Source organism: Galeopterus variegatus, unplaced genomic scaffold (assembly GCF_000696425.1).
Source record: "Galeopterus variegatus unplaced genomic scaffold, G_variegatus-3.0.2 Scaffold5640, whole genome shotgun sequence".
NCBI lineage: Eukaryota > Metazoa > Chordata > Mammalia > Dermoptera > Cynocephalidae > Galeopterus > Galeopterus variegatus.
The window spans coordinates 100,637-115,760 of NW_007731751.1; the positions used below are offsets into that span (position 1 = coordinate 100,637).

A 15,124-nucleotide genomic window follows, 5' to 3' on the forward strand; every position below is an offset into this window, starting at 1 on the left:
GTACCGGACCGGGACCGGCAACGGGATCGCAACCCTCGGTGCTGCGCCCGCACCGCGCTCAGCCAGTGAGCGGGAACCGGTCTCCACATGGGATCCTAACCCTCAGCGGGAGCGCCCCGCGCTTCCCAAGCGGCGCACTATCCAGTGCGCCACCGGGCCGGCCCCTAAAAATTTTTTTAAATAGATAACTCATAAAAGGAATAAAAACTCAATAAACTGATTTTTAGGGCTGGCCCGGTGGCGCACGGGAGAGTGCGCCACTTGGGAGCGCAGCAGCACTCCCGCTGAGGGTTCGGATCCCACGTGGAGACCGGTTCCCGCTCACTGGCTGAGCGCGGTGCGGGCGCAGCACCGAGGGTTGCGATCCCGTTGCCAGTCCCCGGTATGGGCACGACACTGAGGGTTGCGATCCCGTTGCCGGTCAGTAAAAAAAAGACAAAAAGGAAAAAAATAAATAAATAAACTGATTTTTAAAAGTGTACCCTCATAAATAATTAAAGAAATACAAATTAAAACATTAATAGTATTTTTTGACAATCAAATCAGAAAAGTTTCTCAATGATAATATTTAATTAGGAAACAGTGGTTTTAGATCGTAGACTGATTTGTCAGACTAACTTAACACTTACTCAGTGACTTTGGGCAAGTCACCTTAATCACATTGAGCCCTATAGTTTTGGTGTGAAGAAGAAATGAGATAATGCATCTGAACTGCTTTAGCAAAGTGCCTGTCAACAGTAAATGCTTAATAAGCATTAGCTGATATTATTATTAAAATACTACTTGTGTTAATAACACAGAAGAGAAAGCTATGAGACAGATACCTACACAATGCTGATGGGAGTATAAACTGGTAAACACTTTCAGGGAAGTAATCTGGTAAGTAATCTGGAAGTAATCTGTTCATCTAGAGCTATAAAAATGTCCTTGGAGAGACATGAGATTTTGGGGGGTGAGGAGGGATACACTTCATTTGCACTGTTTGAATGTTTTACCAGAATGAGTTTACATATCAGCTGTATAATTACAGATAAACAAAAAAGAATGGAAGTCCCTGATAGTAAAGAAAAAAACATTTTTTAATGTTTATGCCCTTTAGACCCACCTCTATGAATCTATCAATACAGAAATAGAGATGCAATGAAATATTTATGTACACTGGATTCAGAGCAACAGCATTGATGGTTTAAAAAAAAAAACTGGAAACTTAAATGTATAATATGAGGTTTTTTAAGTAAATATGGTATACGGCCATATTATGGAATATTATGCAGCCATTAAAAATTAGGCTCTATATGACATCAAAAGGACAAGCAACCAGTGAAAAAATAGATAAACTGGATTTCATTAAATTTAAAAACTTTTGTGGGGGCCGGCCCGGTGGCGCACTGCTACAGTGCGCCGCTTGAGAGCGCGGAGGCGCTCCCACCGAGGGTTCGGATCCCACATACAGACCGGTTCCCGCTCACTGGCTGAGCGAGGTGCGGGTGCAACACCGAGGGCTGCGATCCCGTTGCCGGTCCGGTCTGGTCCGGGCACAACACTGAGGGTTGCGATCCGTTGCCGGACACGAAAAAAGACAAAAAGGAAAAAAAAAAAAACTTTTGTGTATCAAAGAACACTATCATGAAAGTAAAAAGACAACCCACAGAATGGGAACACATACTTTCAAATCATACACTTGATAAGGGTCTAGTATCCAGAATATATATAGTACACCAGGATATAGTATATAGAAATCTCACAATGCCACAGTAAAAGTACAAATAAACCAATTAAAAAACGGGCAAATGATTTAAATAGACATCTCTCCAAAGAAGATAAACAAAATGGCCAATAAACACATAAAAAGATATTCAATATCATTAGTCATTAGGGGAGTGCAGATTGAAACAATGAGATAATTACTTTGCATCCATTAGGATGGCTATTATCAAATAAACAAAAAATAAAACCAAAAAATACAAGTGTTGCTGAGGATGTGGAGAATAACAGATCTGCAATATAACCAGTACCATTTTAGACAAGCCCAAGTACAAATCGGCGCTGTCCACCTCCTCCCCTCCCCTGCCCTGTTCGCTCTTACAAGAAACCTCATGGTTTTGAAGAAAATGAAACTTTCGTCGTTTCCGCATGCGCAGAACTCTCCATTTCCCATGAGCTAACTCAATCCCCACCCCGGAATTACATCACCCAGCTCTTGGCACCAACATACCTATATAAGCTCTACCAACCCCACACCTGGTGCTGTCCTCTTTTCAGGGCATCCCTGGGCTGTCCTCCACTTTGAATATAGCCCAGCAGATTTCTTTCTTTAATAAAGCTTGAACAGTAACCAGCACCTCAGCTCACTTTCTTTCAGAGAAACTGGAACCTCACAGAATTGCCAGAGGAAATGTAAAATGTACAGCCACCACAGAAAACAGTTTGACAGTTCCTTAAAAACTTAAACACAGAAATACCATATGACCCAGCAATTCTACTCTACACATCCGAGAGAAATGAAAATACATAGCCACACAAAAACTTGTACATTAATATTCACTGGGATCATTAAGAATAACTCAAAAGTGGAAACAACCTAAATGTCCATCAACTGATGAACAGACAAAATGTGTATCCATACAATGTGATATTATTCAGCATAAGAAGGAATAAGTACTAATACATGCTACAACATAAAGGAATTTTAAAAACATTATGCTAAGTGAAAGAAATCAGACACAAAAGCCACATATTATATGATTCCATTTATACGAAATTTCCAGAATAGGCCAATCCATAGAGACAAAAAGTAGATTATTGTTTGACAGGGGCTGTAGGAAGGGGAAAATGGGGAGTGACGGCTAACAAGTACGAGGTTTACTTTTTGAGTAATAAAAAAATATTCTGGAATTAGAAAGTGGTGATGTGTATAACTTTTTGAACTGTACACTTTTTTCTTTTTAATAAAGATGACCGGTAAGGGGGTCTTAACCCTTGACTTGGTGTCGTCAGCACCACACTCTCCCAAGTGAGCTAACAGACCATCCCTATATAGGTATCAGAACCCGTGGCCTTGGTGTTATCTGCACCACACTCTCCTGAGTGAGCCACAGGCCTGCCCTGAACTGTACACTTTAAAATGTCAAATTGTATGATGATATGTGATTTACAGTCATTCCTCAATATCCACAGGGGATTGATTCCAGGACCCCCGTGGACACCAAAATCTGTGGATGCTCAAGTCCCTGATATAAAATGGTGTAGTATTTGCACATAACCTATGTACATCCTCCCTATAATTTAAATCATCTCTAGGTTACTTATAATACCTGATACAACGTAAATGTTGTGGAAATAGCTGTTATTCTGTTATTTTTTTTATTTCTGTTATTTTTTATTGTTTTATAGTTATTTTTAATTGTTTTTTTTTTTCAGAGAATTTTCAACTCATAGCTGGTTGAATCCATGGATGCAGAATCCACAAATACAGAGGGTTGTTACCTAAATAATTTTTCTGAACAAAATTAGGTGCATAAAGATTTTTAATAACATGAGGAAATGCTCTCAATATACTAAAAGGAAAACAATCAGCATGCAACTGAATATATATATAATTCCAACTCATTTAAAAAATATAGGCAAGGGCCGGCCCAGTGGCGCACTCGGTAGTGCGGCGCTTGGGAGCGCGGCGGTGCTCCCAAAACAATCAGCATGCAACTGAATATATATATAATTCCAACTCATTTAAAAAATATAGGCAAGAGCCGGCCCAGTGGCGCACTCGGTAGTGTGGCGCTTGGGAGCACGGCGGTGCTCCCACCGAGGGTTCGGATCCCATGTAGAGACCGGTCTGCTCACTGGTTGAGCGCGGTGCGGGCACGACACCGAGGGTTGCGATCCTGTTGCCGGTCCCGGTACGGGTGCGACACTGAGGGTTGCGATCCCGTTACCAGTCACGAAAAAAGACAAAGGAAAAAAAAACAAAAAAAACAGGCATACCTGGTTTTACTGTGCTTCACTTTATTGTGCTTCACAGATATTGCGACTTTTTACATATTGAAGGTCTATGGCAACCTAGCATTGAGCAAGTGTATCAGCTCCATTTTTCCAACAGCATGTGCTCTCTTTGTGTCCTTGTGTCACATTTTGTTAATCCTTGCAATATTTCAAACTTTTTCATTATTATTATATCTGTTATGGTGCTCTGTGTTCAGCAATCTTTGATGTTACTATTGTAATTGTTTTGGCGTGCCATGAACTGTGCCCATATAAGACAGCAAACTTATTCCATAAATGTTGTGTGTGTTCTGACTGCTCCACCGACCAGCCATTCCTGCATTTTTCTCCCCCTCCTTGGGCCTCCCTATTCCTTGACACACAACAATATTGAAATTACACCAATTAATAACCCTATAATGGCCTCTAAGTATTCAAGTGAACGGAAGAATTGCACATCCCTCACTTTAAATTAAAAGCTAGAAATGATGAAGCGTAGTGAGGAAGTCGTGTTGAAAGCTGAGACACGCCGAAAGCTAGGCCTCTTGTGCCAGTTGCCACGTTGTGAATGGAAAGGAAAAGTCCTTGCAGGAAATTAAAAGTGCGACTCCAGTGTACACATGAATGAGAAGAAAGGGAAACAGCTTTACTGCTGACATGGAGAAAGTTTCAGTGGTCTGGACAGAAGATCAAACCAGCCACAATATTCCCTTAAGCCAAAGCCTAATCCCGAGCGGCCCTAACTGTCTTCAATTCTGTGAAGGCTGAGAGAGGTGAGGAAGCTGCAGAAGAAAAGTTTGAAGCTGGCAGAGGTTGGTTCATGAAGGTTAAGGAAAGAAGCCATCTCTACAACGTCAAAGTTCAAGTAGAAGCAGCAGATGCTGACGTAGAAGCTGCAGCAAGTGATCCAGAAGATTAGCTGAGATCACTGATGAGGGTGGTGACACTAACAACAGATGTTTAATGTAGACTAAACAGTCTTATATTGGAAGAAGACGCCATCTAGGGCTTTCATAGCTAGAGAGGAGAAGTCAGTGCCTGGCTTCAAAGTTTCAAAGGACAGGCTGACTCTCTTGTTAGGGGCTAGCATAGCTGGTGACTTTAAGTTGAAGCCAATGCTCATTTATCGTTCTGAAAATCCTAGGGCCCTCAAGAATTATGCTAAACCACTCTACTGTGCTGTATAAACGGAACAACTAAGCCTGAAGGACAGCACATCTGTTTATAGCATGGTTTACTGAATATTTTAAGACTGCTGTTGAAACCTACTGTCAGGAAAAAAGATTTCTTTCAAAATAATACTGCTCATTGACAATGCACCTGGTCACCCAAGAGCTCTGACTGAGATGTACGAGATGAATGTTGTTTTCATGCCTGTGAACACAATATCTATACTGCAGCCCATCTGATCAAGGAGTAATTTCAATTTTCAAGTTTTATTATTTAATAAATACATTTCAGAAGGTTATTGCTGCCATAGAGAGTGATTCCTGTGATGGATCTGGATAAATTAAATTGAAAACCTTCTGGAAAGGATTCACCATTCTAGATGCCACTAACAACATTCATGATTCATGGGAGTAGGTCAAAATATCAACATTAACAGGAGTTTGGAAGAAGTTGATTCCAACCCCATGGATTGAAGCATTCAAGATTTCTGTGGAAGAAGTAATTGCAGATGTGGTGGAAAAAGCAAGAAAACTAGAATTAGTAGAGCCTTAAGAGGTAACTGAACTGCTGCAATCTCAATGATAAAACTCTAACAGATGAAGAGTCGCTTGTTATGGATAAGCAGAGTGTTTTCTTGAGATGGAATCTACTCCTGATGAAGATGCTGTGAACACTGCTGAAATGGCAACAAAAGATTTAGAATATTACATAAACTTAGCTGATGAAGCAGAGGCGAGGTTGGAAGGAAAGACTCCAATTCTGAAAGCAGTTCTGCTGTGGGTAAAATGCTATCAAACAGCATTGCATGCCACAGAGAAACATTTCATAAAAGGAAGAGTCAATCGATGAGGCAAACTTCATTGTTGTCTTATTTTAAGAAACTGCCACAGCCACCCAACCTTCAACCACCACCACCCTGATCAGTCAGCAGCCATCAATCTCGAGGCAAGACCCTCTACCAGCAAAAAGACTATAACTCAGTGAAGGCTCAGGTGATCTTAACACTTTTTAGCAATAAAGTATTTTTTAATTAAGGTATGTACATTGTTTTTTTAGACATAATGCTATTGCACACTTAATAAACTACATTATAGTGTAAGCATAACTTAAGAAAAATTTTATTAATATTATTTTTTTGCATTCTACAAAGTTGTAGAGCAGTTGGGAGGGAGAGGGGAAAGGGAAAGGAATGGGATGGAAGGAGGAGGAAGGAGGAGGGGTGGGATTGAGGCCTGTGGTACCCCCCACATTCCCAAAGGGGAGAACGGTGGGCTTCCTCAGCGGTGGCTTGGTTATTGCTGGGCTAGGTGCAGATGTCAAGGGGGTGTGGCAATAGCCCTCACCCCCCCCACCCAGGGCCCTTCTTGCTGAGGCTTGCTGGTCATCACTGGGCTTGTTAAGCATGGGTTGTGTGGCGTGGTCGAGACCCTCAGACCCCCACTGCCCAGCTCAGGAGACCCCAGGATGCCTCCTGTGGCAACTCGGTGGTTGTTACTGGGCTGTTGCTCGTGCAGGGGGGGCATGGAGAGGCCCCCGGCCCCCACCTCCCTGGCTCAGGAAAGCCTGGGCACCTCCTGTAGCAGCTCAGTGGTCACCATTGGGCTGGTTTAAGCATAACTTTTATATGTACTGGGAAACCAAAAATTTTGTGTCACTTATTTATTGAGACATTCACTTTATTGCAGTGGTCTGGAACAGAACCTGCAATATCTCCAAGGTACTCCTGAATGTGTGCATATACACATTTGCATAAAAAATACAGAAAATATACCAAAATGCTAATAGTGGTTATCCCAAGGTAGTGTCATTATGGGGGAATTATTTTCTTCTCCATATGTTTCAAAATTTTCTGTAGTAAACGTGCATTACTTTTATAACCAGGAAGTTAAGAATAGAAACCTAGATTGATCTGCCTGGCTTCAAAGCTAGGGTCATTTCCAACATACTGTTCACTGACTAAACATTTATTTAGCTCCTCCTATGTACTGAGCACAGTTAAATAAGACAATCTCTGCCTGAAAGGAATTTGTATAAGTCTTGGGTAGGTTTGAACCCAAGTCCATGGACTAGATGGGGCAAGAGGAGTCCACATGCTCTTTAAACTACATGCAATGTTGTTCAACTGCACAGTTTGGTGGGGGGGCACAGTTTTCATGAGCAGCAGTGCACTTCAGTGGTTAAAAGTTGGAGTTGGATCCAGACTACCTGGGTGTGAATCTTGAATGCCCAATTACCAACTGTGATCTTGGGCAAATTACCTAACCTATATGGGGCTCAGTTTCCCCATCTACCAAACAGGTAGAGTAATAACTCTCTCACTGGGTTGTTGGAAGATTAAGTGAGTTAACACACCTAAAGCACTGGCACTATATCCAGAGATATAGTAAGTGCTCAATAAATTAATTAGCTGCTAGCCATCATAATTTCCACCACCACCTCATCATAACCAGATTCTCAAGAAGGTAGAGATATGGAGAAGATTAAGGGTCACTAGAGAGGTGGTTTTGCAAATCTCAAAACTGATAACTAGCATCTGATTCTTGATGAGTCTATAATAAGCACTCTATGCAACTAGTTTCTTTTTCCAGATTCTCAACTTCTAATACAACTCTTCTTTTGAGATGTCCTATAAAGTAGAATGAGGCAAAACATCAAAATTTTCGCCTAACACACTGCTTATGTCCTCTTATCTTCTGATTTATTCATAGAAACAAGTGGTTTTTCAAGGCTATAATAACGGAAGGAGGCTTTGAGAGACTTAGGTGCCTTTCCAGGCCATACTGCTCTGATCCAGTTGTTCATCCAAGATTACCCTTCACAGACCAAACTGCAAAATACCCTGAGCAACACATTCATCTAATGAGTGACTAGTGATTGTGGCTGCATTATCTATAATACCGACCTTTCCATCCTGCAGTCAAGAGTCGCAACAAGCAATCATCGCTTCAATGCTTTCTTTCAAATACAGCCTCTTAGTTGTTAAAAAAGACACTTGGCTTTGTCACTAGTACTGACAGGCATTTTGCTCTGACCTGAAAATGTGAATGATTTCTGAGTTTTCATCAGCTTATCAGAATGCACTTTTCTTCAGCAAGGAATAAATCTGGACCACACATTAGCACAATACCAAATTCAAAATTCAAAGATATTTGTCTAATGTAAAAATTAAAGGGCCCTAGCGACCAAACAATACCACAAAAGGCACTGAGACAACAGAGGCTGTGTGCCCAACAGTAAAGGTACAGGCTGTAGAGACAGACAGTCCAGAGTGTGAATCCCAGTTCTGCCTCTCTTACTAGCTGTACAACTTTAGACAAGTTGCTTAACTCTCTGGGTCTCAGTTTCCTCATATGTAAAATGGGGATAATACCGGTGCTGACTTCATGAGGCAGTTGTAAGAATTAATAAGCTAGATGTAAATGAGTCAATACGCATAAAAAACAGTTCCTGTAACATTATAAACATTCATTAAATGTTAGCTATTATCTGTTATAACATACTACCTTTGGAAAAGGAAGCATAAACATCTGGCAAAATATTTGTTTTTATCACTGCTTCTTAATTTGAGTTACATATGTATCTTCTATATATGTCAAATATTACTTTTAAAAAAAAGAATTCATAGACAACTACATTGCTAGCTTCATACAGCTGGTCTAGGGGTCAGCTAGGAAGAGGAGAGAAAGTGGGGAGAGTTATACCTCTCATAACAGAGCATTCTACAACAGAGGGCTATAATCTGAGAGATTTCATATAAAACCTTAAACACATTGAAAATAAGGAGATACAAAGAACTTCTGAAAACACCTGGCCCAATTCCCACATTTCATAGATAAGGAAACTGAGGCCTTGAGAAGTAAAATGTTTTAAGATCTTCCAGTTCACTAAAGACAGAAATGAGACTCTTCCTGTTACCTACCTACGTATTAGATATTCATTCTAAGTGTAAGCAAGAAGGAAGACATTTTGTCAGCTTTTTTTTTTTTTCTTTTTTTTTAAAGATGACCAGTAAGGGGATCTTAACCCTTGACTTGGTGTTGTCAGCACCACGCTCACCCAGTGAACCAACTGGCCATCCCCATATGGGATCCGAACCCGGGGCCTTGGTGTTCTCAACACCGCACTCTCCCGAGTGAGCCACGGGCCGGCCCAGAAGGAAGACATTTTGGAAATGGGGGAAAAAGATGCAGCTTGGGAAGTTAAGGTAGCAACCTAACAAACATAGCTAACATTTATCAAATATGCATTACATCCCAGGCACTGTGCCAAGGAGTTCACGCAGATGGCCTTATATAATTTTTGAAAACTGGTGAGATAGTTACTATTATTAACCCCACTTTCAACTGAGGAAGTGGAAGCCTAGTGAGATTAAATGACTTGCCCCAAATCACAAAGCCCATGAGTGGTAGAGTTGGTAAATGAACCCATGCTGTCTAACTCCAGAGCTGGAACTTTTACCATTAAGTTATATTGGCCCAGCTTGAGAATTTAAAAAGCAGTGAAGCTTGTAATCCTAGTGTCTTTCTCCTACTTTTTTGATAACTTTTCTGTTCAGAGGCATTGCAAAGATACAAAGTAAACAAAATGTTTTCTAAACAACAGCAGATAACACTGATGTGGAGCCTACTTATTCTGTGCTATGTGAGGGACTATATATACATTCCTCAAGCCCCGCAACTTGGCCAAGGCCTTGCAGGGGTAATAGTACAGCTGAGGGATGTCGAAGTCCATGTGGCCCCAGCATGGCTCCAAAATCCAGTGTCCCAGCCTTGTCAGTGAGCAGGGTGTGCTTGTCCATCCAGCAGATCTTCACTGACCTCAGCCAAATGCCCTAACAGAGGCGTGGCACTGCATAGAGAATAAATTCAGCATAATCCCTGCTCTCAAGGAGTTTATGGCACAGCTGGGAAGAGACCACTTTCACTTTAAATCCTTCTTTTCTTACACCTTTGTAGTTAAGTACCAGAAGCAGCACTGAAGAGACTATGGACCCCCAACTTGCTGCAATACTGTCCTATTACACTACTCAGATCACACAGCCTTCAGTACTCCTCTGTGTACATTTCACAGATGAACTCCGTTCTCCTCTCCTCCGAGCGCTGTAAGCTTTTTCTTTTGTCTTTGAAGAAGTGGGAATTATTTTCATCTCTATCTTTCCCTCACCTATCACTAGGGAGTATGACAAGAGGGTTAACCTAAGGAGCTAACAAAAAAAAAAAAAATGCAAAAGAGGATAACTTCTCTATTGCCTTTAACTCTGGGAAAGAGCCTGTGGGATTCCGAAGTATTTGCTCAAAAATGTTCAAAGAAAGACATGGAAAATTTCATCCTCAACACTTTGCTGCCCAGGAAAAAATCCCCAGAACTCTCGGGGCCAATTATTCTGCTGTCTTGGACTTTGACCTTAGAAAGTCTCCCTCTGGTTTAGACCTGACTGGAACTGAGGACAGTTGATAGCAGAGGGCCAGCTGAATGAGCAACTAGTGTCTACGGTGGTCAAATTTAATGACTACCAGGCCTTCAAAGCAACATTCAAAAATTGTAGTACCGTACCAAACCTATAGGCTAAATGAACAAGAGCAGCAAGTTTCACTGTTATTTAACTTAAATATATTGGGCCGAGGCCATGGCGCACTCGGGAGAGTGCGGCGCTGGGAGCGCAGCAGCGCTCCCGCCGCGGGTTCGGATCCTATATAGGGATGGCCGGTGTGCTCACTGGCTGAGCACAGTGTGGCTGGTCTCAAAAAGGACAAAAAATAAATAAATAAAAATAACTTAAATATATTAGTTCCCACTATGCTCACGACATCATGCTAGGAGCTGGGTACTCAAAACAGTGGCAAGCTTTTGAAAATCAACTAATATTGGATTGTACTAATAAAACTAGAGAAAGAGAAGACAGACTGAGCAGAGCACATAAGACAAGCGGTAAAGAGGGAGAGACAGGAGGGCTTACTGTTTGCAAACAGAAGTGAGGGAAGGCTTTGGGATGTGAATTAGAAGCCAAGTCTAACTACTGTTTGGAGTTAGATGAGTAGCTCTTGACTGTCTCCCTTGCTAGTGCTTTTCCCTGGGCAGTTGGAGCTTAAAGTTTGAAAAACAATCTTAATAAGGAAATATAAACATTTGATTCTAAACCCGACTTTAGCTTTGTAGCCTTGAGTTATTTAACCTTTCAAAACCTGTTTTCTCAAGTGTAAAATGGAGTTAACATGTATATGGGAGCTCATAATGCTATTCTTTTATATGTTTGAAATTTTTCTGAATATTTTTTTTTAATAGGGTAATGGTACCTATTGCCTAGTGAGGATTACCTAAAATAATTTTGAAAAAATTTTTTAGAATTTTAATACGGTTCAAATCAGGTTCCAATACAGTGTGTCAGGTTCATTTCAGCTCGTTCACTGCCAAATCTGGGGGCAGGAACTGCTTCAGTGTCTCTGCCTTCTCTGTCTGTGATGACCAAGTTATAAAGGTATCTGCTACATCAAACTTCATATTATCCTTATTTTTCTTGATCTTGACAAATTTGGCATCTTTTCAACTTGCTGTAAACAGAAAGTCCTTGATTTCCTCAATTTTTTGAGGCATGGTGACAAGGTGCACAGGGACAGGTTGCAAACCAGCACAGCAAACAGTGAGAGCCAGAAGGCCAGAAAAGAAAGCTACATAAAATAATTTTGTGAAACACCTAGTACAGTGCCTAGCACTTTGTTTGTGTTCAGTAAACGGTAACTATTATTATCAACATGTTCTGAAATATTACACTATAAAAAAGTATAGTAATTTATTTTTTTTTCCTTTTTGTCTTTTTTTGTGACCGGTAACGGGATCGCAACCCTCAGTGTCGCGCCCATACCACGACCGGCAACGGGATCGCAACCCTCGGTGTCGTGCCCACACCGCGCTCAACCAGTGAGCGGACTGGTCTCTATATGGGATCCGAACCCTCGGCGGGAGCGCCGCCAAGCTCCCAAGCGCCGCACTCTACAGAGTGTGCCACCGGGCTGGCCCAAAAGTATAGTAATTTAAAATATTACAATAATATGAAAATCTTAAAGTTCAACAGAACTTTTTTTTAAGTCTGGGATGGACTAAAAAGGAGAACAAAATACTATGAACCAGTGAACTAATGACTGCGGACTTAGGAATACAACAAGGACAACCTTTCCAAATGCAGGTCTTTTAGGCCTCTCACTCTTTAACCAACTTTCATTTTCCCCTTACTACTTTATTCGTCCATTTAACAAATATGGGGCCGGCCCCGTGGCACACTTGGGAGAGTGCGGGGCGCAGCGATGCTCCCGCCGTGGGTTCGGATCCTATATAGGAATGGCCCTTACCGGTCACGGAAAAGACAAAAAAAACAAAAAGGGCCGGCCCCGTGGCACACTTGGGAGAGTGCGGGGCGCAGCGATGCTCCCGCCGTGGGTTCAGATCCTATATAGGAATGGCCCTTACCGGTCACGGAAAAGACAAAAAAAAAAAAAACCAAAAACAAATATGTACTAACTGCCGACTATATGCAGGACATAGTGCTAAGTCCTGGGAATGGGAAGAGAAGGAAAACAGACAGAAAATAAAAGGGGTTTTAGGGGACAACAGAACAGGATGGGCTTTGGAGGGTGTCTAGGAAACTTCTGAAGTCATATGCAAAAAGTTTTGAAAAAAGTGGGTGCGTAGAATTTCTCTGAGACATTATGGAGGGATTCTAAAATGAGTTACTTATTTAAAAAGTTGAGAATGAAGGTCTAATAAACTGAACAAAAAGCATAATTTTTTATAAGGAAAAATATAAAACACTCCTGAAAAATCACCAAAGTAGTCTTGGGCAAATGAAAAGACAGACCATAATCTTGGATAGGAAGTCTCAACATCATAAAGATGTCAGTTCTCCCCCTAAACTAATTTATAAGTTTAACACAATCCCAATTAAAATACTACCAAATTGTCTCTTCCTGAAACTAGACAAATTGATTATAAAATTCGTATAGCAGAATAAACACACAAAAGTAGCCAGGAAAACCCTGAAAAAGAGCAATATGAAAAAACTGGCCCTTCCAGATATTAAATTATAAAATTAAGATGATTTTGTAGTGGTGTATGAATTGACAATCAAACCAATGGAACAAAATAGAAAATCCAGTAAGAAACCCAAGTGAATACAAAAGTTTATTATTCAATAAAGACAGCACCTCAAATCAGTGGAGAAGAGTTTTGAATAAGTAGTGTTGAGACAAATGGCCATTAGAAAAAAGATAAAATCAGATCCTTCCTCAAACCAAACACCAAGATAAATTCCAAATGGATCAGAATCTTAAATGTTTAAAAAAACAAACAAACAGTGAAAAGCCATACATGCACTAGAAGAAAACATGAATGGATTCCTCATAAATTGAGAGTGGGGCAAACTTCCTAACTATGGATCAAAATTCAAAGCAATACATGTTAAGACTGATAAATATGACTACATAAAGACATAAAACTTGTGTCTAGCAATAAAACAACATATGCAAAGTCAAACATAGGACAAACTGGAAAAACATTTTTGCAATTTATACCACAGATATGGGCAGATATCCTTTATCTCACAAAAAGAGAAAACAAATTTAAACTATACCGAAATATTATTTCTTACCTGACAGACTGGCAAAATCTGAAAACTCTGACAGCACATTTTGTTAGCAAGACTCAGGAGAAACAGAGAGGAGGGGTCAGTTATGAAATAAATAAAAACTTCTGTGAATGTGCCTTTTTAATTTTGGAACCATATAAATGGTTTACATAATTAAAAAACAAAATTAGATTTTTAATAGCAATCCTTAAAGTTTAAAATAAACGAGCCTAATTTTTATCAAGTTTGTCAAGATGGTGGCATAACTACACAGAGAAAACAATTACATCAAGTGACTTTAAGAAAGTATTTGACTATACATCTCAAGTAATATATTCTAAGGACAAAAGGAACCACATAGAAAACTAAAACAACATTCGATAATATAATGGTCAGTGGAGGTAATGGCTTTGCCACTGGTCTGGTTGATAACACAGCCAGGGAAATCCAGGGAGAAGGAGAAGCCTTGAAGCCCCAGATGTGGCCCAGAGTATGTTCGACTGGTGCTCAAGAAAGGTGAGAGGGGAGTGTAGAAGGTGCCAAGAGATGAGGTTTGAGAGACAGCCCTGGCTAGAGCTGGAGAGTAGCACTTGCCAAGCAAAGGAACTGCACTACCCTGAGGAGGAGGCAAGCCGTCCAGATGTTTTAAGCAAGGGACTGACATGTTCAGGTTTGTTTTTATAAAGATCACTGGCAACAGTGTACCAAGTAGATTGGAAAGAAACAAAGCTGAAAGCCTTTGACCAGCTAGCTAGAAGGTTGTTTCAGTAATCCAGGACAAGAAATTTTAGTATCTTTAACCAAAGGAGGAGAAAGGGGAAATGAGATCAAACAAATTGTAGCCTCATTAAATGTGTGCTATCTCTGGTGGGGGAGTGCAGAGGGGGAGAGGGGAATTGTTGAAAGAAAGGGAAAAACATGGACCTGGGTTTCTGCCTTTGGCAACTTTGTGGTGTCATCCACTGTGACTAGGAACAGAGAAGTACCAGATGGAAGAAAGATGGCAAGTTCACTGCTGCTAAAAAGCCCCTGACACCACCTTCTGGAGCTCATGGGGACAAGGATCTAAAGGAATCAAGAAGACCCAGGATGGCTGACTAGCTCAGTTGATTTGAGCGCAGTACTGATGCCTGTACTGGCAAGGTGCCAAAAAAAAAAAAAAAAGAAGACCCAGCAATTAGACCACATTCCTAGAAAGCTGAGAAACAGTGATGAAACTAGCAGATTAAATTACCTTCTGCAATATTTTCTCAAAGTCAGAAATAGAATCCCATATTGCTCACTTTTGTTTTTACATTTCATTTCAAAACAAACCCCCCAAAACACTATTCAAGTAACCAATATTTGAAGACTCAAAAG

General features: G+C 40.7%; 1 pseudogene; it reads right to left on the reverse strand.

The window, feature by feature from the left end:
- Positions 1-11,538: 11,538 nt before the first annotated feature.
- Positions 11,539-11,742, reverse strand: LOC103605176 (annotated as a pseudogene).
- Between the last annotated feature and the right edge of the window lie 3,382 nt (positions 11,743-15,124).